General features: G+C 36.6%; 1 protein-coding gene across 1 annotated transcript in view; it reads right to left on the bottom strand.

The window, feature by feature from the left end:
- The window catches only part of Dpyd (dihydropyrimidine dehydrogenase), an 849,077-nt gene that overhangs the window by 659,214 nt on the left and 162,331 nt on the right, over nucleotides 1-27,532 (bottom strand). The gene's annotated exons all lie outside the window — the stretch shown is intronic.

Here is a 27,532-nt window from a genome sequence, read left to right as displayed (position 1 = left end):
AACTCCTTACTCCACTGTGGGTACTGCTCCACAGGGATCTACTATATACCTAATTATACTCCCTTCATTTCCTAATTTTGACTCAAAATCTTCTTCATGAGGAACAAGCCAGAGACATTTTTGAAGGTTAGTATTCCTAAGTGCCACTTGGGAAGCTGATAGATGTGCTTATTTCACTGGGGAGCTCCTGTCTGAGTTATAGCATTTTGAAGTGATATTAATAACCACACCGTGAGACCCGCCATCCCCCAATGCTATTGTGGAAGAGAGACAGATGCAAACACTGATTATCTCATTTGTCATTTGTACGTGTGTGTGTATGTGTGTGTGTGTGTGTGTGTGTGTGTGTGTGTGTGTGTGTGTGTGGTGTTCCCTTACTCACTCATTTACTAAACCATTTACTGATCCCCTTTATGATAGATTGAGCTTGTTAACCAAGTTAGGAGCTTGGTTTTCAAAGAAATGGTGCAGGAAGGTAGTATAGAACCTTCAACAGGTGGAGCCTACTGGGAAGACAAGTCATTTAGGGTACTAGTTCCAGAAAGAACTGATGAGGTCATGTCTGTTCTTACAGGAGGCTGGGTACAGAAGAGCAAGCCTAGCTCCTTCCTTGCCTCCCTTTGCCTTTTTTTATTGCTATATGGTATCTCTCTTGTACATGTATCGTTCATCATAAGGCTCACATGATACTCTGTGCCATGTGATTTGAGCTTTTAACCTCCAAAATGGTGAACTAAATATACGTCTTTATTTTGCATATTACTCAGTCTTGGTTATTTTTATTACAGGAACAGAAAGGAATGGAAGGCATGGAGAACATAAACATGATGGTTCCTTTTGTGGAACATATAGCTAAAGGAAAGTGCAGAAACATAAAGAGCACATCAGCTTTCAAAATGATCAACAAGATTTAACAAAATTCAGCATAAGGGAGCATACGGGAGGGTTAGTAATCCTGGAGTGGGAGTCAGGAAAGATTTGTTGAGTGCGATAACTCTTAATGAAGACTTGGAAGATGGGTGGATGTTAAAGAAGCAAAGAGCAGTAGTATTGGCAGCATAGGAAAACAAAAGAATGACTCCATAGTGGAAATGGTAATTGCCAAGGTTCGAAGGGTGAAAAAAGGGTGGGGGGGGATTTAGTCTCATCTAAAGCAAGAGAAGGTGAAGAAAGATATTCAGCTGAAGATATAACTTCAGAGAATATAGCACTGTCATGTGTGTTAGCAGACCAGAACCCTCTAATAATTTGTCTAAGAATGAATTTTACATTACTCCCTGACATGGGGATGAACACCCTCATTTTCTATCCACTTCCAAGTGGAAAGACCTTCGTTCATTTCCTTCAAGGAAACAATAGCCATCCCCTTGTCATTCCTGTACAGCCATCCTCTCTATTGTCTGAAGCAATTTCTCAGAACCTAATTAATATCTTGTTTTTAAATCTGGTCTCTTTTCTATGGCTTATGCCCTTAGCCTTCTCTCTAAATTAAATTTTTCACAATGAGTACTGAAGGCTTTTCATAATCAATTGTCCTCTGTGAAATGTAGTCATTAAACTCTCCCCTGTCAGTGCTCTCAATGCCATGGTTAGATTCACATCTGTCATTGTGTTGGCTTCCAATCTACTTAGACTTAGGTTTTTAGAATGTTTTGTTTTCTATTTTCCCCCCTAAAACCTTCTCTCTGATGAAAAAAAAAAAAAGAATTTCTTGAAAGTACATCCTGCAACATACATCACAAAGTGACGTAAACAATACTAATAATAGGCCAATGCACTCTTTGGAGTTGAGGTGAGGAATGCTGTGTGAGGAACTGCCATGTGGATAAATATGGTGGTCATAAATAGCGTTGTGAAAGACTTTCTACCAAGTACCAATGAAACATGATCAAAACCCTAGCAAAACATTTTTCTCACATTTTCTACCTTAATACGTCACTTTAACAGTTTAAACATCCTTGCCATTACATAGCTAATTAAGATATATATGCAGATGTATGCTAAACACACACACACACACACACACACACACACACACACACACACACACACACACACACACAAGAGAAAGAAGGGAAGAAGGAGAGAGAGATGGTGCTAGACAGAGAGAAGACATCATACAGATCCTGGCTATCTGTAACCAAGTTTTCTGCATTTCCTCTTTCAAATACCCAACTTGACTAATAAGGCAACTAAGAATGATCTTACAATGTCAGCAGATATGAGTGAACTGAATTAAGATGCAGCATGTCTTCCTGTCTTTCCAGAGAAATCTTAAATTGAACATAAACAGAGTCACTTAACAGCACTGACAACGTAAGGATTTTTCGCTGTGGTTATTAAGCCTCTTTACCAAATAATTCTCCCTTTATTATTGAGCTAGTTCACAAATAACAGCTGTTGGAAATGTCAGATGTTAATGAGGCAGGGCAATGCAAACCTGAATTGTAGCATTCTTTTTTTTTTTTCTTTTGGTGCCATGAATATGCCAGAATGGGCAGACTCTGATAATAATACCATCTTGCAATTCTCTAAGCGCTCTGCAGACTAAAGTGCATCAGGCTGCCATTAATCCCACTTATCACTCTGACAGCTCAGTAATTACACCACTGCTATAGCCAGGTAGCCCTAATAAAATATCAACCACTGCACTGGAATGCATACTGGGGAGATGTTTTATTAAACTTGTTGGGGGGGTTGATCATCAAGTGACATTATCGTTGACCTATTTTTCTATTTGACAATAAATTATCCTTTGACCATGCCATAATAGATATTACAGAGTATATTTACTGTACCAAATCTGAAAGGTTGAGAATTGTAATGATGTAGACAAACGATGTAAATAAAATAGCAGAAATGTACGTCCAGATGTTATTTCCTAAATTGCTTTAAATGATTGATACCATGAAGAATCAGAGACACAGTACTTAGGGGGATTTGTCAACAATTATGGTAAACCCCAGTGCTCAGTAAATTGTTCCTCAGAAGTAACATTTCAATTACAGTTGTTTGTATCTTCAGTCATTTAAGAACCCCTTTTCTGCAGAGTTACTGTGCTATAATAAGGTTTATTTTTAAATTCACTGTAAGGGGCAAAAGTTAGTTGAGATAAATAATTATGTAATATTTTTAATCTGCAGATAATTAAATTCATACTAAACTTGTATATTAGATTATCATTAAAAGCAGTAAAACATCATATGTTTTATTACTGATAAACTTTCTATTTTCATATTTAGTACAGGGCATAACAATGGATTTCATTAAAAGCAATATGTGGGATGCTAATAAATGTTAATCTTTTGTGATTAACAGGATTTTCAAAAGGCATATGGAAACTTTCACTCTGTTACTTGAGGGACCAATCTATTCAAGATATACATATTTGAGATCTTTCTGCAGGGAAAACAGACACAATGAGGATGAGCAGTTTTACTTAATAATAAATAACTAAGTTGCATTTTATTCTTCACACATCTGAAAAGAACAGATACTTCCTTCTTCTACTACTGAACAGTTGGTACTGTAAACAATGCTTCTTACATAATTGTCTACTTAAAGAGTTAAAATGAAAAATTTTCAGGAAAAACACACTCACTCAGGTGCACCCGCAGGTACACACATCTACTGGGTGTATGAACTCGACATACAATGTTTTAGTTTTGCTAAGCTTTGATTTAATGATGTCAGCACCATTCTGTTATAACCTACATTAGGACATATACTAATATAATAGAATTGGTTAAATTACTACTCACATAAAGCATTCTAATATTTTCCCAATTTTGATGTTATCTTTCTACAGGTCCTGTTCGTTTATCATTTGAAATATCTAGTAGTTGAGACACAATTAATAGTATAGATCTTAGCTTCTGCTTCCTCTCTCTTCCTTACTTTACAGGCACTAGAGTAAACAAATGCATATGTTAGTGATATTTACTAATGGTGGCATATTTCTACTGAAAACTGGGTAGAGCCGATTGTCAAGTTGGTAAAAGGCATGTGAATCAAGCTGTAAAGGTTGGAAGTGTCATATGTATGTCTGAGTTTCACTGCAGTCAGGTCTTAGGCCCAGCAACTAGAAAAAATAAAACACCTAAGATTGATGGATTGTATCTTTAAACACATGATACGGCTAATTTCATGTTGTGATCCAGCAAGCAGTCAAAACAGTGAACTGAACATTTGAACATTATATTCTGCTTCTAATAGTTTTCTGACTATTGGTTGTAGCACACTTCCCTCGATATTCCATTAACAGCCCTTCTTATACAACTTCTGATGTTGCTTATCTGATATATATATACAGAGAGAGAGAGAGAGAGAGAGAGAGAGAGAGAGAGAGAGAGAGAGCTTTTCTGGCCAAAGGATATCTAATACTAACACTGAATGTTAGTAACATTCTTCTTGGCCCACTTACTATATTCATGTTACTGAGTTAGATGCTATGGTAACATCATTAAAAATAACTAAATTTATTTCTTTAACTTTCTTTTTTTTTTTTTTTGAAAACAGATTCTTCTCTCATACAATACATTGCAACCACATTTTCTCCTCCATCCACTCCTGCCGCTCCCCCATCTTCACTCTCCTCCATATCCACTCTCCCTCCCTTTCTTCTTTGAAAAAGAAAGGCCTCCAAGAGGTAACAGCCAAATAGGACAGAACAAGATACAATAAGACAATGTAAAAGCTCTTTTATCGAACTGAATTTAACACTATGCATCACTTTGTTTTTATACACCATCTTTAATTCCTTGGTGTTTAGCCTTTTAATAACTATTTGCATATAAAATTTAAATATAAAATTTAATGTGAAACCTAATTTCTAAATTTTAAACATTAATAATAATATCAAACATATTTTTAAATATTTGCACATTAAGAATCTCTTTCAGCCGGGCGGTGGTGGCGCACGCCTTTAATCCCAGCACTCGGGAGGCAGAGGCAGGCGGATCTCTGTGAGTTCGAGGCCAGCCTGGTCTACAGCGCGAGATCCAGGAAAGGCGCAAAGCTACACAGAGAAACCCTGTCTCGAAAAACAAAAAAAAAAAAAAAAAAAAGAATCTCTTTCAAATGAGGGTTCTTTTGAACAATTCAAAAGAGGAAAATTTAGAGGAGTTTACAATTCACACAGAACTGATGCTCAAAGTAATTTTGTGAATAATGACAATCAGCCTGAGAATAAAATATAATTCGTTACTTTTCTTCCAATTTTTTATACTACATAAGAGAATTATGAATGTTCCCAGTACCAATGGCTTAAAAATAAATTAATATGGAAAGGGACAACTAATTCTAAAGACCTTTAGAAAAGCCCTAGGAAAACCCTATTACAGTAGAAGATATATATATATCTATATATCTATATATATATCTATATATATATAGATATATATATAGATATATATATATGAACTTTAAATGGAACCATCATAATGGGAGACATAATACCTTAACAAGACACTAACTTACTGAGTTGGTGGCCAAGAAGTTCCCACAGACCACCCAGAAAACTATAGCTATCACCAATGCTATTGGTAATCCCTTACAACTTGATACTAAGTCCTCATTGCTGAAGACACAATATAGTTATGGTATAGCATATGAAGAAATCTAGTAGGTACTTAATGTACACTCCATCCTTTCTGGCTAGTGTTCATAGTACTAGAAGCTATACATACTACTATAGTATAATAAAAATCATTATGCTCACCCAGCTCAAACCCTGCCAGCTAAAATAACAACTTGCTTGTAAGATATGCCCATTTTTGTCATAGTGGCATAAATTTCAGAGGAGAAACCAACTGCTATTTGAGTGGAAGATTTAGGGGTCATTCCATGAGATGGAATCCATATCCAATCTTGTTAATGAGGCAAAAAACTTAGATTATATTGGTCAAAGAAAATCTAGAAGTAAATCTACTCTTAATCACTGAATGAGTATGTCAATAACATATCTTCTAAAGACATAGATCTGTGCATCATTCAAGAAGCTTCTTTCATGCAGTAGATGGCAATGAAGATAGAGATCCATAACTTGACAGTGGCTAGGAGTGAGAGTCTTAGAAGTGATGTATTTACCACAACCCTATCCTCAATGCTCAGTGATACAAATGGAAGAAGTGAAGAGTTTAAGAGACAGAGGTGGTAGAAAATTTTTAAGAAAATAGCATTTCCCATATACTACAGAGCAAATGCACATATGAACTCATAGATTCTGTGACAGCATCCATCAGACATGCACAAGTTCAAGCCAGAAACATCCTAGCAGAGAAGGGGAAGTAGGCACAAAATCCTCCTCCTTAGCCAAGAGGCTCTTCACACACACACACACACACACACACACACACACACACACACACACACACACAGAGGAGAGAGAGAGAGAGAGAGAGAGAGAGAGAGAGAGAGAGAGAGAGCGACAGAGACAGAGAGAGAGGGGGAGAGAGAGCTGCTGGGAGAGGGAAATTTTCTTTTCAATGTAGTAACACTACATATATTAAAAAAGACAAAAAAAAATCCTCCAAGTTGATTGCCATGCTCAGGACAAATTTGCCAACACAAAACAGATTCCATTTTTTTATAGGCCTTTTTTTCTCCCTTTTGTTTGGTTTTGTTTTTTAAGAGAGAGAAAGAACATTAATCTTGGTGGGTGGAAAGGAAGGGAGGGAATATCTGGGATGAGTTGGGGAATGGAAAAGAATATTATAAAATAAAATGTCTGAAAAATCTCAGACAAAATTAATAATAAAAACAGCTTAAGGCATATCTCAACCCTTATCAAAGGACCTTCTATATGCAATACATGATGAAAATCTCAAAGATAAAAAATAATAAATAATAGATTAAGGCATATCTCAACCATTATCAAAGGACTTTTTTATATGCAATACACGATGACCAACACAGAGACCATCAACTAGCCAAGGTACAGAGAATAAGAGGTTGTAGACTCTTCAGCCCTAAATGGAACATATATATCACACTTCCTCCTCCAAAGGCCAAGGGATCATGATGAATAGTGTAAGATCCAGGAGCTTCTGTAGTGGATTACTGCAAGGAAACCTTATCTTCTGAACATAGCAGAGCAGCTGTACATATGAACTCACAGAGACTACAGGATCATATATAGCATTTAAGCCATGCCAAGTCCCAACATCAAGAGGGGAATGGGGCACAAAATCCCACTATTAGCAATTGTTAGTTGTTGGAAGAGTAAGTTTTCTCTAAAATAATTCAGCTTGGTAATGCAACCACATTCCAATGAAAGGCCATACATCCAAGAATATTTGAGCAGCACAAATTGACCTTGATGAAAAAAAATAGGGAGAAGGAAAGAAAGAAAGAAAGAAAGAAAGAAAGAAAGAAAGAAAGAAAGAAAGAAAGAAAGAAGGAAGGAAGGAAGGAAGGAAGGAAGGAAGGAAGGAAGGAAGGAAGGAAGGAAGGAAAGAAAGAAGGAAAGAAGGAAGGAAGAAAAAGTTGCATGGGAAAGAAAGTGAGAGCAGATCTGGGAAGAGTTGGGGAAGGGAGATTAAAAATGATCAAAACATTTATGAAATTCTCAAAATGATAATAAAATTATTTTAAATGTATAATTTATGCTTTCTGTATATTTTGAAATAAATGGACTTACCTTAAAATCAATATTGTTTAATTTTTCCTATATAATAGATTTCATTTATATAATATACTACTATTAGCACCTTTGCATTGATATAAGCACCTCAGAGACCAGTGGCCATGAAGCTGAAAGAACTCCTGAGTCACAGTTAGCCTCTTCCACCAAGGGCTGTCACATACATAAAAGAAAGCAAGTGAGAACTTTCAAAGATGGTGTGTTGGCCTGGTTTGGGAATAGGTGGTGGGCTGGGGGGAAGGCGGGGGGGGGGGGGGACAAGGGAATCCGTGGCTGACATGTAAAATTAAATTAAATTATAAAATAAAAAATAGAACATAACAAAAATAATCGGCAAGTAAAGTTCTTGTCATTCAAGCATGAGGATCTGAGTTTGGTTCCCAGGACCCACATAAAAAAAAAAAAAAAAAAAGCCAAGCCAACTGTAGCAGTACAACAATTCTGTAAATCCAGCACTGAGGTGGCAGAAACAAGTGACTCTCCAAATCCACTCACAAATCAATCTATCCTGCCTGGAGAGTCCCAGGTACCAAAGAGAGATTTTTTTCTCAAAGGAAAAAGCAGACAACATGTGTGGGATGACACCTGAGGTCATTTTTTTAGTCTCCACATACATGCACATACATGTGGATGCATACCCGCACAACACACACATGTAATTCACACATACACGTGTACTCACACAAGGGACATATACACACACAAAATGTTTTACTAGTTGCTCTTGGTAGCATCATTGCCTGCTTGTAAGAGCAGTGTGAAGACTGGGACAAGCAAGACCTCATACGAGGGAGGTCCACAGTCTGGGCTTTCTTGGAGTTCAATTTAGTTTCAGGAAAAGGTAGAAGGAAGTTTTGATGGACTTCTCCAGAGGCCATCAAAGTCAAGATTTGATGGTCAATGTTGGGTAATAGCCCCAGGTCATGAGGAATTAATTCAGGGTGTCCTGGACAACAGCCTCTAGCCATAAAGAATGGCTTAGCACCAGCCTTAGGGTTACACTCTACCTGCCGAAACAGTATGACCAGGTACTGAAAACAAACCACAAAAATGTTGTTATAAGGTCCTAGTAGATACCTGTGTACATACATATGTCCCCCACACCTCTGGCTGTGTTCAACCTTCAACCTTTATCCCACATAAAGGTTGGGGTCTCTCAGTGTTGTAATAAAGACGTTACAGTCTGGTGAGATCCAGTCTGTCTGCTTCTCGGCCTCATTTTTCTTACACCACACAGTTTTAACGATTGATAATTCACAATTATCAAGACAAGGCAACAGGACACAGGGGAGAGCAGTGGCTTACCCTTATATCATCAGGGTTCAACCAAACTCTTCTACCACAGCACGTAGCTCTTTCTATTCTGTAATCTTGACACTTATGTAATTATCAAGCTATTAACAGGAAGATCTTTTTATTATAATTTTTATGTAAATTTCATTTAGTCATATATGCTGGAAATATGCTTTTGTTAGAACAGTCTTATTAAGAAAACAACAACAACAACAACCACATATACTTAAAATTTTCAAAGGTGTTAGAAACCAAAAACACATGTTCTTCTTGTTATCTTAGACACAAATGTTTATGCAAAATCCTAATACATGTCACTTCTGGAAATCTTTTAAACAAACACTTCCCTGTCTCACTACACAGAAAAGGCACACATCTGTGTTTGTGGATGGGGGTTCCTAACTATAGTTTTCTCTTTGTTGACCTCAAAGTGATTTGGAAAGAGAAGACATAAAACTAAGCTTTTAGTGTGGAGAGACAGATAAGAAGGATAAAGAAAGATTGAGTTGGTGTTAATAAATAAATTTAAGAAGAATGGACTAGAAAATCAGATGCATACACCAAGAGTTTAGGCCCAGGGAGTATTAGTTAATTAGGATGGAGAGAACAGAGCCCACTTACAGAAAGAAGGCTCAGTCCTTAAAACTTTCTCAATTGGCCAGAGTTCTAGCTCATTAGAAGCATAAGCGGTATACCAGGAAGCAATGCTTAAATAATAATGACAATCATTAGAATCTCATATGAGTCATATAGATGACTACTTTGAGAAGTGGGGAGTGGCAGCAATGAGGCAACACTGTCTCTGCTTCAAATTCTGATGCAAATTTATTCAAAGAGTATAGGACAGTGACGTAGAAACTGAACTTTAGAAATAGAACCAAAGTTTGTTACACTGCCTCTAGTAAAATAGTTGAGGATAGGCACTTACTAGTATTTTATATATCAATAACGCACAAGCAGATTTGGTGAATATAGAACAATTAAAACATATATTACTTTGTTTTTCTATCTAATAGATATCTAGATGCTAAAACATAAAATAGCATGTTCCCTTCACCTTCAATTGCTACAGTAGTGTTCTTTAATTTGAAAACCAGTGAGTACAGTAGAGAGCTCAGCCTTTGTGGTCTGTAGTGATATTTTACTTGTGCTGAAATGTGATATTTTATTTGTAATTTGTTAATAAATAAAGTTTTCCTGGAGATCAGAGGAAATAGCAAGCCATTTTAAGTAAACCCAAAAGTCAGGCAATGCTAGTACATGCCCTTAATCCTATCACTTAGCAGGCGGGTTCTCTGTATGTTCAAGGCCACACTAGGGAACAGAGCCAAGCGTGGTGACACATGCCTTTAATCCTAGTACCAACCATAGAGACCTGGAGGTCTGCCCAGACAGGCAGTGACAAGGAAGTGAGGTAGCTGGGCTAAGAGCCAATGAGAGGGCAGAAAAGCAAGGCATATAAAAGCTTGGGTAGAAAGGAAGTCACTCACTTTGGAAGCTGTGGCATGGTGAGGTAAGGTTAGCTGGTGGCTATTCCTATTTCCCTGATCTCTAAGGCTTTCACTCCTATATTTGACTCCATGTTTTTTATTTAATAATACCATTTAGAAATTCATCTGCAGTGGTCCTGAAGGCTACATCATCCTAGGAGGCCATTCTTCACCTACTATGATGATGGTGGAGCACAAGAAAACATAAAGGACTAAGGAAGACATCATGCTTCAAGATAAAGACAAAGTTTCCTCCATTTTGCCAAAATGAAATAGTGTAAGCCACATTCCTAAGATAGAGTTCTTTATTAGTTCTGGCTATCTGGAAGGGACTAATCATACATATTAGGATGATATCTCACAGTTAATTTTAACATGTCAAACCTGATAGGTACCTGACACACAAATCTGGGCTTTAAATGTTCCTTTTCTATCCATTGGATTTCAAGTAAGGTTGTTTGCAACCCAGGAAAAGAAGAATATACATAGCTTTTAAGTGTTGTATACATCTTCTAGTAAAAATCCCGATTTAAGGAAATATTCTGATTTTATATGTTGTTTTAATTTGAATACATTTATGTGCATACAATACAATTACACATATCTTTATGTTTATTAGCATGAAGCTGTTTTCAAAAGCCCAAGTTTAACAGTATACTTCATAGTCAACCACTCACTTGTAACTAATTCCAGGTCATACATAATTATTTTTCAACCAGTGTCTTTTTGCCCACCATAGTGTGGGCCATTTCACTTTTAGATAGTTGGTGCACGATGCTCAGTATACACACATTTGATCTTTTACACACCCCTGAGGAAATTGGGTGACAGTGCTGACAGTTTGTATTATAGTTTTTCTACTCCACAACAATCTTATTTCACCTAGACTCTTTCCCCAGTAGTATCATAAACTCTTTGATTTATCGCAAGTGTCTTTCGGGCTTCAGAGAAAAAGAACATTATTTTTATAACACGTCCATCCACCTTACAAATTACTCTTTCAAAGTTTGTAAAAGCTGCTGTATGCTTGTATTAATATCAATGAAGCTAGTTAAGGAAAGGTAAGGAAAATGTATCCATGTGTATTTATTTCTGTTGATTACTGGCATCCATCAAGTAAACTTCCTCAACAAATTTTTAATACTACAAGAGTCTTACATTTTAGAATCATCTACAGGTATTTTCCAAAAATAATATAGTAGTAATACTGACATGTATATTTATTTGTGGTTTCTATTAAAATAATGAGTTACATAGTCTGTTATTAATTTCAATACAATTGTAGTGGTTATGGAAAATTCACTTATGCAAATGTTGACCTATCTAAGGGCATAGGAAATAAGATCTGATTTTCTACAATACTATGGTGTTTGCACTTTTCTTTTTGCAGCTGTTTGGGGTTCTGTTCACGCTCTCTGTAGTGGAATATGTCTGGACACTCTTGTCTTTTGGGTTAGTCAGCTTAGAAATAGGTTAATTTGAAATCAGATGAAGGAGTCATGGGTTGGGAATATTCTAGTTACTGCTTTCTATGCTTTGGAAGTTGTTTTTATAGTTATTCTTTAAACTTACATATGATGTTATATAGCATCATAATGTAAAATAATTATTTTAAATGTGTTTAGTAAATGTGTAAAGGACTATTCCATGCTAGCACTGTTCTAGGTACTTAATGAATACAAACCTATTGAATCTTCTTCATCACTCAGTAAAGCAGGTATAAATATCAAATCATTTCTTCATAAGAATCTGAAGAGTTAGATCCTGTTGTTAGCTTCATTTTAAAGAGCAAGACACTTTGGTGAAACTGTCCTCCATTGATTTGGCTTTGATATAATATATCAGCAATTTCTATAATACTGGCAGTCCTTAAGGTGTTCAATAAGAATGTCTCAGGGTCTTTACTGTTGACTTTTTCTGCCACCTGGTCATGATTCTACCTTCCTCATCAGGCCTTACTTCACAATTTGTGAACTCCAGATTGAGTACTCTTATCCAGTTTTGACTTAGTCTGCAGCCTAGTCTAGGATATCATTATCTCATTTCTACAAGGGTTCTTAAAATAGCCAACAATTGCAGAGAAATTGAAAAGTTTTAATTTATACTGCAATAAACTCATGACAATCCTTATCATTGTTATTTAACAGTTTAAATATTAGTTTAAAGATCACCAATTTAAAAGATCTGAAAGAGGAGACTCTTCAGCCCTAATACTGCACATTAAAATATTGTTTGTAAAGCATTTCCTCATAGGTATATTATTTATACAAATCAAGATCAATAGTTCCTGTAAATACTATGACACACAATATAAGTAGACATGAGCCATAATAGATAAAATTTAACTGCAATTTCTATAATCAGGATAAATCCTAAAGTAATTACGCCCTTTCAAACACTTATCACATTATCTATTACAGAGAAAATAAGCTTAAAACAAAATAATTCCCAGTAAAAATATTGAGTTCAAGAAGAAGAGGAGGAGGAGGAGGAAGAGGAGAAGCAGAGGAGGAAGAGAAAGAAGAGGAAGAAGACACCAAAAATGACTACAACACAGGATGAATAAGAAGAGAAGGAGGACAAGAAGGAGGAGGAGGTTAGTTTTGCAAGAAAATGATAATACATAATATCTCTTCTTAGGAGTATGATGCCTAAGAGTCCCTACTGTCATTGCACATGAAGAATCTTTTGAAATGCCCAGAAATTAATGAATGTGAGTAAAAAGTAGATAAGAATATAAATGTTTAATTTATTCCATTTAAGTTACATCTTAAGGTGGGGCAAGGTTCCAGGCAACAGTATTGCATGGAAAATGAGGTAATATGAAGACAATCTGCTCAGTAAAAGAAGATTTTTGATAAAATAAAAAAAAAATTAGCCCACTAGCCAAAGAACACAATGTTCATAGATAACATCTTGAACACAGTCATTAAAATTCGCTGCCTACAGCTTAGTATAATTTGAACTCTAAAAGGGGAAAATAAAAGGCTATCAACACATAGTATATATTTGTGTAAACACAGAAAATTCCACTCACTCTGCTCCTAATGAGATGTATTTGAACACTGAAATCAATGTCACAGGATGTCACATGCCCCATTACATTTATGAAAGCTAAATGAAGAATATGAGTAAGGATATTAAAACTTGATTATATTTTTGATCCATGGGATCTTAACACGTCATTTCCCTTGTTTCTTCCTTCTTTCTCTCTTCTGCCCTTCCATCCTTCAATGGACACGTATCCACTGAGGACTCACTATTTTTATCAAGAAATTTCTAGAAGCAGGAATACTATGGTGAATAAAACCTAAATTCTTACTCCCAGAAAAACCCAGTGGAGAAAGTAAACAAGACATTCTTGTACTCAGATGTTACAGAAATGTAACGATGGAGAGGGGGTATAGCTCAGTGGTAGAGCATTTGACTGCAGAAATGTAACGATGGAGGGGGGAAGAGATTTAAAGTGTATTTACTTGTTACAAATATGGAGTTGTGCTGCCTCTTCCATCTTCAATTATCACTATAAAGCCAAGCAATTAATAACTGTTCAACACCATTTATTAACTGAATGAGCAGATCACGATTTGTTTCTTCATGGCATGTTTATGTCTGTGTTCATTTGCCCACACAAGTACATGTACTGTGAAAAAACTATTGATGTAAAGTGAAACTTAGTGAAATAGAGAATGTGAGGAATTAGAAGCCTTTGTCACAGTTCTACAGAAAGGAGTATAGATCATTCAAGACAGTCCTCTGCATTGTCTTGGGTCCCTCTACTTCTTTTCTATGTCTTCCTGTGCCTGTGGTGGGAAGTAGCATCTTGAGACAAGGAAGCCTGGACCAGAACAGATTAGGGTCTGATCTTACTCTATTCTTCCATGCTCTAGCTCAATGATTCATGTGATTCAAAGTTATAAACCCCAGAGTAGGCTGCTTTCCATGGTCTCCCATCTGCAGTATAAGTGAGTATTAAACAGCCAAGACATCATCAGTCCCTGAGCAGTCTGGAAGGCCTGATTAACAATAAATCCTACACCTCTGTTCTCTATTATTGCAGTAATAAATATAGTAATATAATAAATACAGTAATATAATGAATATAGTAATAAATACCTAATAAATGTAGGTCTTGCCATATGTGACATATGACTCTCTTCTGTCTCATTGAATGTAGACATGTTGATAACTCTTATATAGTACACTTGTTTGAGAGCATTCTTATCCAATACTTTTAATTCACCTCTCTGGCTATCAATCATCTCTTTTGTTTTCAGTTGCTCTATTTTATCTGTATACAACACTCAATACAACACAGGATACAGGAGGCAATATAGACCAATGGATGCTGGATTTAGTACAGCTCAATAATTAGTTTTGTGATCAAGGGAATGTGATTTAAATCCTTGTATCCTAGTTTCCTCAACTAAGTTACTAATTATATTCTAGATACCATAATATGATGGAAGGATTTAAGAAATATTACATATGAAATATTCAGAACAATGCCCATGTATAGTAACTGCTCAAAATGTAGATTGTTGCAGTAGATTATTCATACTAGTATCTAAGAATACTGGAGAACATCATGCAGATATTAGTTCTTGGAAGCACACTGCTATTATAAAAAGTATTGAATGGTGATTGCTATGTGAGTCACTACAAAAAAAGAAGATATTTCTGACCAGCACCAGCAATGTTATTATTATAATAGTCAATCAATTAATGTCTTAATTATAACTTAACTATTAACTATAAATATGATAAAACATATTTAAATTTCAAAATGTTGGTCATATGATTTTTTTCATAAAATAAAATGTGTAAACAACAACAATAACAAGGAATTAATTTCATATGGTTTATGTTCATTAATGAGACTTATAATGAAAGGAGCAGTCATTGCACACAAACTGATCTGTGTAGGCGCCCAGATAGAGTGATGAGTTAGATGCAGCAAACTGGCAAGCATCTTATTTCTTCAAGTGACCTCTTTTTCTTAGTTCACTATGAATCACTCTGATGGGACTGCTTCAGCCACTGATTCTGCATGTGGGTGGTACAGGCAAATTCATCTGTGAGCAATGGTTCTGAAGCCACAGGGGTGAGCAGGCTGGATGAAAATGAACCTCCAATGTAAAGAGAAACTCTCTGGCGAAGGTTTCATCATTTTGCTCCATTTGTCTGCCCATCTAATATGGGTATGCTTCTAACATATTAATACATTTATATGTGGAAATAATATATGAAATTCCTACTTTAAACAGACATTTAAAAATAATTTCAAAGTAAATTTCTTATGTTTTAACTTCTCATTCATGCTGTGCATTTTCTCACCCTTCTGTACACTTTTTCTAAGTGAACTTTTCAGAACAATCCCACTGAGAGGAAATTGCTTTGCAAGCGAGGAAGATATTAATCTGTTCTCCCAGCATCGTGGATGCATAAATCCTTTTTTATTGAAGAGATGTTGTTAAAGTTCTATATGTAAGCAGGCAGGACAGTATTGATTTTGGCAATGCTTATACAAAGGTAGTATTTTTAGTTAAAGAAGTTGTATTCTTTCAATTTTCCTGCCATTTCTCTTGCTTATCCCTCGATACAAAAGGCATAACTCTCACTCTCATCTGTCTGGCACCTTCCTGGCCATCCTTCAAACTGCAGCACTGTGTGTCAACATCTCAACAGCTTTCTTCATCACCCCACCCAAGTATGATCCAGACACCCGTTTTGAATAACTCACCCCACCTATAACTACAGTTTCAGGGGAACCAGAACCCTCTTCTGGCCTCCCTGGGCACTGTACTCAATTACACAAATACACACACACACACACACACACACACACACACACACACACACACACACACTTTTTTAAATTAAAAGACAAATAAAATCACTTCCAGTGCAATACAAAAACAAATAAAATATAGAGCCCAAGGCTAATGCCATAGTTCTGCCAAGGAATTGGGGGTGTCGTAACAACACAGCATAAGAGGCAGAAGGGATGAAAAGAGTCTGGTTATTCTTCTTGGGTTTCCTTGTAATTTCATGAAGATAATTTTCATATTTGAAAACGTGTACATCAGTAGTTCTCTGATTCTTTTTGTTTGTTTGTTTATTTTTATTAAAAGATTTTCTATTCATTTTACATATCAGCCACAGATTCCCCTGTCCTTCCTCCTCCCAACCCCCATTCTCCCCCCCCCCCTCCATTCCATCCCCTATTCCTACCTCTTCCAAGGCAAGGTCTCCCCTGAGGAGTCAGCAGAGCCTGGTACATTCAGTTGGTGCAGGTCCAAGCCCCTCCTCTTTGCACCACGGCTGAGCAAAGTGTCTCAGCATAGACACTAGGTTCCAAAAAGGGCAGCTCATGCACCAAGGACAGGCCCCGGTCTCACTGCCTGGGGGCCGCCAGAGATCAGTTCTCTGATTCGTGGTTTCACCAATTCTCTGCACTCTTCCTGTTTTCACGCTTTCGTTGCAGTCCACTCATCAAATCTCAGTGTGTCCTGTTTCTAATACATATACCATACTTATCTCAGACGTCAGATGTCTGGGACCCCACCTTGCCTGAGGAACAGAGGTGTTACCTAACACGTGATGTATCTTTAACCATGCGTTTCTTCATTCTCCCACATAAGTATCTTCTTCAGTCTTCTGTCAGTCATCATTCTTTAAGACTCATCTTAAAAACCACCAGGATTTTTCAAGTGTAATCACTATAATATCTCCTAAACCTGCCAAATGAAGGCTAATTCCAGATCCTTAAAATAGTGATAGAAATAACACTATTTCCAAAGCAAAATGGGCCCAGACCCAAATCCTGATACTACCACCTTCTTGATTGTATGAGAAACCACCTTGCTATAAGCATCACTATTTTTTAATGTCTGTAAGCACAAAGGGCCAGATTGGAAGGTCAGATATAAAAAATTCAGCAAAGTGTTTATAGACAATTTTCAACAACTATTTGTCCATCCTCAATTAGACCAAGAGAAACACAATTTATAGTATCCCTGAGAAATAACAATGCCTCTGTTGTGACTTGAGTTTTGCTATTTTAATATTTGGAATCTACCTTGCAGAATGGTGCATAGTGTTCCTCTCTGTCTCACTCTATACCAAGCACAGTGTCCAACTACTATCAGAGGGTGGTGAGGTTAGATGTGCACACAGTTGTAGCTACTCTCTAATTTGCCTTCCACCTTCCACTCACATGTGCAACCAATGCCTTTTATAATACATAATAGGAACTTTTAAATTTATCTTTAGCTTTTGTCCACAGTTTGTTTTTTTTACATGTTTTGTTCTTCAGACAAGATAACACATATATTCCATCTTCATTATCTCCATCAAAAATGAGCTATTCATTTTCTGAACTCCTCCATTAAAGAAGGAAACATAAAGGATAGTAGTGACCATACAATAACATATTCTTGTTCCCTACCTTAGATTCTCAACCATTACTTGAATAGATTTGCCTATTAATTGAAATTGGTTTTAGCAAAACTCTGGAATACATCATAAGAAAAGGCAATACATCTTTTAAATTATTACAATTTATTAATTTGATTACTTTGATTTGTGGAGAGAATGTGAAATGAAGATTTAAAAATCCAAAAAGGATATTCTGAGCCTCAGGTTTCATCCAAGCATCTATTATGGATCTTGTTTCTCTCTGCAAGTGCATTTCACAGCAGCCTAATTAGCATGCATTTATTGTGTGTGAAAACATCCTCAAGGATTTTCCCTTTTTTCCAGTCAGTTCATAATTGTTTGTACTAATAGCTGCTACATATTTTATTAATTCAGAGTGAACATAAAGTGGAATATCATTATTGCATTCAAAAATAATGACTAACACTCTTGATGGAATCTCTTGAGGCAAGAAGAAAAACATGAGAAAAAGGAGAGGGAAGTAATGGAGAACCCGAAAGAAGAAGAACTGGCAAGACTGAGCGGGAAGGAGGATGGTAACAGAGAAACAAACAAAAGGCAAAAGGAATGGACTGAGAGGTAGATGTAAATGTAGAAATTTCAGATAAAAGGGAAAAGGGTGAGGTGGGAGAATTCCTCCCTTAGAACAATTTTCTATAGGCAAGAACAGAGCTAAGGATACTGAGGAGCCAAATGGACCATTTCTTCATGCACAGCCAATGAAAGCAATTAACACCTTCACAGTGGTCAGAAACAAGAACTTGGAGAGTTCCTTGGAGACAAGGAGCTGAGAAGGTTTACATGGAGAATGAACACTGAGCAGATTCAAAATTGCCTCCTACATTGGCCACGGGGGATTTGATAACATTTGACCAGCATGAACTCAGACTATGCAAACCAGTGACTGATACATACCTGGTGAATTCAGTACTTTATGTAGTTATGAGAAATCGGATTTGACACACTAGGGATGGGCAACACCCCAGAGCACTGAGTTGCAAGTGACAATATTTTTATTTAAGGAAACATGTTTATGATTTGAGCCAAGTATGGTCTTTAATCAGTTATTGACAAAATACATAGTTTTTGAGAAAAAAAATTTCCCTGACCTATACTTTTGCAGTATGACTTTATAATTTCTTCCTTCTAAAACAGAATGTATTTCTCTACTTCAAACTAATCTGATGCTGTGAAGTATTTATGCTAAGAGATTGTAGCATAAGTAGGGTGTACTTGTGCTAAATTTAGGCCTTGAGATAACTTGCTACAGGAATGCAAAAATACTGAGTGTCTTTGAAAAACAATGGAGTCTTTCTCAGGGGTATAGAATCCTGGAAACTCAGGAGCCATGAAAATCACTCCAAGCCATTGCCTTTAGAGTTCTTATATGAAGAAGTCAAAAAAAGAAATTTACAGACCACAGATTGTTAAAGTGATTTTTTTGTAATTCTTTTCTATTATTTATTCTTCTCTCATATAATAATCCCAACCAGTTTCCACTCCCTCCACTCTTCCCATTCTTCTCACCACCTATCTTCCCTAGATTAATTCCTTAATAAAATAGCCAGCGTCCCAGGGATATCAACAATATGATCAGGCACAAATCTTCATATCAAGGCTGGGCAAGGCAACCCAGTAGGAGGAAAGGGTCCCAAGAGCAGGGGAAAGAGTCAGTGACACCCTCCAACTCCCACTGTTAGGAGTCCCACAAGAACATCAACCTACATAACCATGACATATATGCAGAGGACCTAGCACAGCCTATGCAGGCTCTGTGCTTGTCACTTCAGTCTCTTTGAGACCCTGTGAGCCCTGCTTGGTTGATTCTATGTACCCTGATCTACTGGTGTCCTCGACCTCTCTGGCTCCTATAATTCTTCCTCCTACTCTTCTGTGTGATTCCCTGAAATCCAAGGTAAAGGATCTGATGAAGGTCTCTAATTTGGGCTCTCTCCACCTAAAGTATGGATATGGGTCTCTGCATCTGCTCCCATCAGGTGCTGAAGGAAGCCTCTCTGATCTGATAATGACTGGGCTAGGTACTGATCACGTTTGCCTTTCTGGGTCTGGGCTACCTCATCAGGATGATTTTTTTCTAGTTCCATACATTTGCTTGCACATCTCATTATGTCATTTTTTTTTACTTTTATTTTTATTTTTATTTTATAATTTAATTTAATTTTACATATCGGCCACAGATTCCCTTGTCCTCCCTGCCCCCCCCCACCTTCCCCCCCAGCTCATCCCCCATTCCCATCTCCAGGGCAAAGACTCCCCTGGGGATTGAGTTCAACCTGGTAGATTCAGTTCAGGCAGGTCCAGTCCCCTCCTCCCAGGCATCAAGAACAGAGAGGGAGAACAAGAAATAAGAGGTCATGATAAATGAAGACTACATGAGAATAGGAAGAAGCAAAGTGCTAGAGAGGTCCACAGAAATCCGCAAAGATACCTCCACAATAGACTACTGGCAATGGGTGAGAGAAAGCCTGAACTGACCTACTCTGGTGATGGGATGGCCAAACACCCTAATTGTCGAGCTAGAAATCTCATCCAATGACTGAGGGAACCGGATGCAGAGATGCATGTCCAGGCTCCAGGTGGAGCTCCAGGAGTCCAATTGGCGAGAAAGAGGATGGTTTGTATGAGCGAGAATTGTTGAGACCAAGATTGGATAAAGCACAGGGACAAATAGCCAAACGAATGGAAACACATGAACTATGAACCAATAACTGAGGAGCCCCCAACTGGATCAAGCCTTCTGGATAAGTGAGACAGTTGATTAGCTTGAATTGTTTGGGAGGCATCCAGGCATTGGGACTGGGACCTGTCCTCAGTGCATGAGCTGGCTGTTTGGAACCTGGGGCTTATGCAGGGACACTTAGCTCATGATGTCATTTTTTAACAGCTGAGTAGTACTCTATTGTGCATATATGCCAACCTTTCTTTATCCATTCTTCATTCGACGGACATCTAGGTTTTTTCCAGTTTCTGGCTATTGTGAATAAAGCCACTGTGAACATAGTTGAGCATGTGTCTTTGTGGTAGGATGGGGCATCCTTTGAGTACGCATCAAATAGTGGTATAGCTGGGCTAGAGAGATGGCTCAGCCACTAAAGGTTAGGCTGACAACCAAAACTACAAAATGAATTTTATTATAGATTCACAGGTGGAGCTTAAGAGCCAAGGGGAGAAGGAGAGATAGACAGAGTGGGTGCTCAAAGAGAGCAGCTATATAACAGAGTGGGCGGTGTCCCAGGAAATAGGACAGAATTGAGCTCTTAGTCTGGGGGCTTTTTAAAGGATTTATGGAAAAAACTGCAGTGAGGCCTGAGAACAGAACTGTTGGTCCAGTTCATCCATCCACAATGTGTGCAGGTGCCTCTTCTCGGCTTCAGTCATTTTGTCATGTAAAACCACTAGGCAGAGGTATTTATTAGGCAATGACAAAGAGATAGGAAGAACTGTTCTCTGACACTCCTGGCCTCTAGCAAGGATACTTTCAGAACAGTTGCTTTGGGGTCACTGCCCCACATGACCAATTCCTATCTCCTGTTTTAATCAACCTCCTATGTTCCCTGAACCTCTCTTGAAATCCCACCATTTTTCTTTGAATAACTACAAAGCATCTATGAGAGGATGAATGGACATGGGGAGGAGAGGCCAGTTGTTGAAGATAAAATAGCCTGATTTAGACAGCTGGTCCCTTATATGTAGAGGAACTCAAGCCAAGATCAGAACAACATGCAAAAGTCAGTCTTCAAGGCATTCATAAGTAAATTCACTAGAATTAACAATTTTTATTGTTTTAAGCCACTGAGCTCTGGGATGGCTTGTTATGCAGTAGGACTTGATCATTGCATTGGAATGCAATGATCCCTCACAAATATCAAGAGTAAGCTCAGTAACAATTTTAACAATGTCTCAATTTAATATAAAAACCAAAACTATAACTTTACTTAGGATCTATCAACTTCAGATGTTTGTTGTTGTTGTTTTCATTCCTGACAGTGAACCAGGGAAATATCTAGCAAAGCTAAGAGAAAGCCCACCTTTAAATAGAGTATTGTCTGATTTTTACTTAAATGTCCCAAGACTAAACTGACAGCCAGTTTATTTAACAAAGACATAACCAGAAGGAGTAAGCTATTCCTTAGGCATTTGGTGAATCTGAGAAATATTTTCTCAAATAAATACATGTACCTCTCTATAACTCAGTTCCAACTAAATTTAACCAGTTCTAGAATTTTTCATTTTCCGAGGTCACATAATCTGTCATACGCTAATAGAGTATGTGTGCCCATGTGTGCATTAAAAAAATTAATAAAATTCCTAATATAAAATCCATGGGCCTAGAACTCAGCAAACACGAACTTTGTGAATGTGCTCTGCTCAAAACTGATTGCAATGTCAGCTGATATAACTGCCTTTTTGGCACAAACATCACAAAGTAAGCTAGAGTTTCCCACAAATCACACTGATTGATGGGAACAGAAATGCACTCATCCTTGTTATTGTCACTTCAGAAGATACATTCAGATCTGTGATGATAATGTAAAAAGTTTAAGCATTCTTTCACATTCAAAAGGTAGTCATTTCTTTGTAATTTAGGTAGCTGAAAAGTTACTGTCATGTGAAAATTGTAATAATTCAATTACAAAAGCTCACTTTCTGGTACAAGATGGGTAAATGTTCAACACTTTTTTTCTGTTAAGTTAAAATTTTTAATGCATGCAAATGCTTCAAAACCACGAATATTTATTGTAAAATGGATCTTTTCCTAATAAGGAAAAATTCACATTGACTACAGAATAGAAACAGGTTAAATAATAGCTATTTTAATGACTCAAGGTAATTTCACAAAGATAGAAAAAGTATTTAAATAAACACTTTTCATAACAGTGAAAGAAATGGGAAATAAAATGATGTTTATGCAGTTAACAGTGATAGAATCACAAATCTTTCCAAAGTTAAAGAGAGAAGTATTACATTCTAAAAGTAAAAACTCTATTCAGTTTTTCCTCTGATGTTACAAAAAGAAAAGCGTTTACCAAGGTGTGACTTATTAGAAGGCTTTCTGCAGCTATTCATCTCCCTATTGACAGAGTGTCCCAGATTCTTACAGACTATTTAGAAATTGCTGGTCGCACTTTGGTTTCCATTCAGTAGTAATATTCTGTAGGAAGGAAAAGAACTTTTGGAAGGGATAAAGTACTCTCCGGTCTAACAATTTTCATTCCCAAAGAATGCAAGAGCTGGATACAATTATACAAATTTCTCTAAAGCAGTAGAGAAGCAATTTTCAACTAAGTGGCACTAGGTTTCTTTACTCTGAAAAGGCACAAATTTATTTCGAGCATAGAATAATCTATCAGGCATTTGAATTATATTTGAAAAGATCATGCTGGAAAACATTTGTCACTAAGCTCATTTTAACTAACTGTGACACCATTTTTTTGTGTGGTGGCTAACCCATTTGATTATTTCAGAGCAATGAAATTGTTTTGTTTTAAATATTTCCAAATGTGGAATGAGGTCTCAAAACTAGCCCTCAAAACAGTTTGTGGAAAATATCTCACAGTCAAATCTCTGTTTTTAATTTTAAAAAAATTCCAATGTATCTATATATCTGTGTGTGTTCATGTACTTTAAAACTTCTACATACCAACTGTTCAGCCCATAAATGTCAGTAGGTTAAAATACATAAATGTTATTTATCTCCATAAATTATAAAGGCCAAAACGTCTAATGATCCAAGAAAAGAGAGACATTGAAAGAAAATTGCCATTCTATTTTAGCTTCAATTTGGCTTGAAAGGGTGCCAAGGACTCAAAGGTTGTTTTGCTAAAAGAAACATTGACGCTTCTCTTGGACCTGCAAAGAGCCATCCCTCAAACATCTGTGGGAAGAGCACTGGAGGAAGAACTGGAGATGCAGAGGTCTTTTGCATATTAAGACCCCTGTGCTACACTTCCCAGTTTAGAGGCAGCATCCCAGTTGCTTCCTTAGGAGATTATTATCCATACAATTTCATTCTCCTAATCTCAGATTCAAAAAGTCAATGTAATGAAAACACAACTTTAGCCACTAGGTAAAATTTGGTATATGAGTGAGTACACTGATTTTACCCATTAAGAAACATAACACACTATGACTTTAGTAACATCAACAAGAAAATACCCAATGTTTTGTGATGATTAATTCCAACTCAAGACCTTTAAGCACACATGCCCAAACACTAAACACACACACACACACACACACACACACACACACACACACACACACACACACACACACACAAATCAGGCTATTAAAAAATAACTTTTTGAATGGTTAATGCTGTGCATGTGAATGAGGAAGCATTGAGTGAAACATAAAGATACAAATCTATGGTGGCTAGTTTTATGTCAGCCTGACAAAAGTTAATCACTGGAGAAGAGGGAAACACAACTGAGAAAATGCCTCCTTAATATTGGCCTGCAGGCAAGCCTGTGGGGCATTTTCTTAGTGATTGATGTGGAAGTGTCTAACCCATTTTAGGAAATGCCAGTCCCAGGATAAGTGGTTCTGGAGCATAAAAGAAAGCAGGTTGAGAAAGCCAAGGAGGGCAGTTCAGTAAGCAGCACTCCTCTATGGTTTCTGCTTCAGCTCCTGCCTTCAGGTTCCTGCCTTGAGTTCCTACCCTGACTTCTATGGATGCTGGACTAAAAGCTCCAAGATAAAATACACCCCTTCCTTCCCAAGTAGCTTTTTGTCATGGTATTTTATCACACCTGAAGACAAATAAATGGCAGTCAAGTGAGAACAAAATAGTGTGACTCAAACACCAAGGTTGTTTATGGGAGTGTCCTTCAGTGTGGGCTGATCAGGCAGTATTATAATCAGAATGTTCTTTTCACATATGCCCCTTTAAGTTCTACATCCCATGCAAGAGATAATGAAATGTATTGTGACATGATCCAAAATCTCAGTGTCACAGTTCATTTGCTGCCCAAGTCTAACTAAAATAGTCAATTTTGTGTACATTTCTTTGTTCCTTAATATATCTTAAAGCAGTATGCTCTACATAAGATGTGTACATGCATACACATATGTACATACATATGGATATTTTGGGGTATTTGTGAATGAAATAGATAAAAACAGAATAAGTATTGTATTTTGGCAACTAAGAAAAATGCAGTGATTCAGCATATTAAAAAATGCTGACTCTAACAGTTAAGAAGGAAACAAAAACTGAATTTAAAAGTAAGTTTATCAAGATGAGATTGGTAAACATTAAGAATAAAATGTTGAAAGTTGGGAAATGTGCATGAAACAGATCCTTCAATATGCTTATAGGGGCCACATAAACTTGCTAGGTCTTATTTTGCATTTCTTTAAGTGTATCCTGAATCTGCTGTGGTATGCTAGTGCATCCCATAACCGATAGGAAGAGAATAGGCACAAGGCCACTCCATAGGAACACCCTGTCTCAAAGCTGTACTTATGAATATTAAAGATATATTGCTGTCCTGTTAGCCAGGAGTTTTAGAATATGCCCTGGAGATATCCATATAGTACACAAATATATGTACACACAAACTGACTTCAAATTACTAGAAGATTAATTGATATTTAAGGGCTGGAGAGATGGCAAGAAAGTTATGAATACATCCTGCTCTTGCAGAGGACCACAGTTTGGTTCATAGCACCCATATCAGGCAGCTCACAACTGCCTGCAATGTGAGTTCCAGGGGATCAGACACCCTCCTATTGCCTCTGTGGGTACCTGCACTCATGTACACATACTCACACATAGAACATAGACTGCACATATAAGTAAAATACATCTTTTAAAGATTTTTATCTTTATCTGGTTTAACTTCTTTTTATGTTTCATAATATATTAAAATGTTTTCCATGTCAATAAAATTAAATGTGTGCCAAAATGTCAATTGGTATTTATTATGAAATCCCTGTAACATTAGGAAGAATTAAACAGTCTCCAAAATCAGTTATACAGATCACTTTATTCCATTTTATATCTTGCTATTATGAGTAATTATGCAAGAAAAACTTAAATATATATCCTTGTATATCTGCCAGATTATGACCTTTATAATTTCTGTTTTGTGACTTTATTACATTAAATAGTATATATCTTTGGCTTCATTTCATTCAACACCATATTTGAAACTACATTGTTAAAATGCAAAGCTTTGAAGAATGTTTTATTACCTTAATGTAAATGCTTCTTGTTTTTTTCAAATAATTGATTAAAATTAAACTTTATTGTTATGAGCTTCTTGAGTTTGCTTTACTTCTCCATAGCTCATTTTAAGTCAGTAAAGATAGTGTCCATATCACATACATAATAGGGCTATTGAGAGAACTGTATGGTGGCATATACACAGAGGGCTTAGAACAATTACTGGCATATAGGCATGAAAAATGCAATATTAAGTATGTAGCTTTTACTGAAGTATACCATTGAAATATATAACATGAGTCTAAATAGAAATGTAACCATCTCCTTATGCACACAATTATAGCTCATCTGTATGAGGGACCAATGCACATAAATTAATCAATGATAATTCTGTACCTCTTCCAAACATGTTGACTATCACCTTTGCCTCTTATTATTATTTTAATGTAGTACTGAATATTATTCACTAATTTAATTAACTTTAACTAAATAAGTATTTTCGGTTTTAGTATTTCTTTGTGTTTCCTTTCTTCCTACTGTGGAGAACTTATATTTTACATAACTAATTTTATCCATTTTTTTGTTAAATGTAAATAATTGATGTATTTTGTTTTTCCAAGAACCATGTTGTAGACTGAATTGCACTTTCTCTTCTGTGGAATCCTGTTCTTTGTGGCTCGTGGAGTGGTAGGCCAGCATCACCATGGCTTCCTTCCTCTCAAACATCCCCACTAATCCCTGTAGTTTATACATTATGCACACCAGTGATGTGCTAGCTGATGATAAACACTTTTTTCTTTTCAGTATTTCCTAGGATGCATATTCTGCTTTTAAATTTTTCAAAATCATTATGTTTTACCTAAAGATATAAAGTAGCATATTTTTCTCATGATCATATGATTATAAAGCCATACACTTTTTCTTTGACACAGAACTTTATTATTTTACAATTTGCTTTCCTTCGTAGTCTTTCTCCATAGTTACACATTCTTCATTATTGGAGTCTGAGTTTTCCATGCAGATAATCAATTGCCTATAATCAAGGTTTCAGGATAGTCTACTCATTAAAGAACATTCATATTTAACACTTACTTGTACAGAAACACTTTAATGCCTTTCTCAATTTCTCATTTTCTTTTACAGTTAGAAAATGTTTGGAAACAGGCAAGATAGTTCAGTGTGTAAAGGTGCTTGCTTCCAAGACTGACAACCTGTGTTTGAGCCTTTAAAACTAGATGGTAGACGGAGAAGACCAACTCCTGGGAGAAGACCAACTCCTGCAAGCTACAGATTGTCTTCTGACCTCCACACAAGGGCCAAAGCATTTCCTCCCATGGACACCCATAGACAAACGTAAATAATTTTTATTTAACTGTTATTGATTCTTTGTGGATTTCACATCATGCATTCTGATCCCACTTATCTCCCTGTTCTCTCGAATCCTCCCTCTGCCCTTGCAACCTGCCCCCCAAACAA

The sequence above is a fragment of the Peromyscus californicus genome, unplaced genomic scaffold, assembly GCF_007827085.1.
Source record: "Peromyscus californicus insignis strain IS unplaced genomic scaffold, ASM782708v3 Scaffold_9__1_contigs__length_137607984, whole genome shotgun sequence".
In the NCBI taxonomy this organism is placed as follows: domain Eukaryota; kingdom Metazoa; phylum Chordata; class Mammalia; order Rodentia; family Cricetidae; genus Peromyscus; species Peromyscus californicus.
Note: the sequence above shows the minus strand (reverse complement) of the source record. Positions and strands in the feature narration are given on the sequence as shown.